Source organism: Parasteatoda tepidariorum, chromosome 10, assembly GCF_982258835.1.
Source record: "Parasteatoda tepidariorum strain Cologne lab strain chromosome 10, Ptep-v5.0, whole genome shotgun sequence".
Classification (NCBI taxonomy): Eukaryota; Metazoa; Arthropoda; class Arachnida; order Araneae; family Theridiidae; genus Parasteatoda; species Parasteatoda tepidariorum.
The window spans coordinates 84,609,125-84,609,846 of record NC_141764.1 but is presented as its reverse complement, the minus strand read 5'-3'; positions in this window follow the sequence as shown (position 1 = coordinate 84,609,846).

Here is a 722-nt window from a genome sequence, read left to right as displayed (position 1 = left end):
ACAGGAACATTGTTTATAAACGTTTGAACGATAAATTTACAGAGGCAGAAATAACAGAAGCCTTGTTAAAGATGATATACTTTATCCAATTAAGTCACAACATTTATTATTACGTGAAAGAAGTAAGTTATTATTTATTATTTTATAATCTCCGAAGTTTTTCTTTGGAATGTTTTACTAATTGAAGAAAAAATATGATGTTTTGGATTATTTGTGGTTTAGAAATAAGTGTGTTCAAACTAGCGTTTTTAAAAATGGTTATCATTTTTATCATATCCAATTACTACAAATATATCACTTTGGAAAATTTAATATCTTTCCTGTTCTGTTGTCTCCTCTTTGAAAATAGTTATTCTGACTTTTAAGTTACTAATTTTAAGAAAGTAGCATATTTTTTAATTATAATGTGTTATTGTTAGTAATACTCTGTATGCATACACTTGCTTTAATGAATGTTTGAATGTCTGTTTGTGTGTCCTTCATTAACTTCTAACCCATCCAACAGAACGCGATGAAATTCGGCATACATACAGTTTGAAGCACAAGGAAAGTCACTGTTGACATTAGAACATTTTATGACAAACCGTTCGAAGTGTGATGAGATACAAATTAAATGGAATTTTCTGATTGGTTAAGCGCTAGATATTGTTTTAAATTTAACTGTAGACAATTGTATTTCTTCAAATATTTTAAAGATAACATCAGTGATATTTGCTCACTTA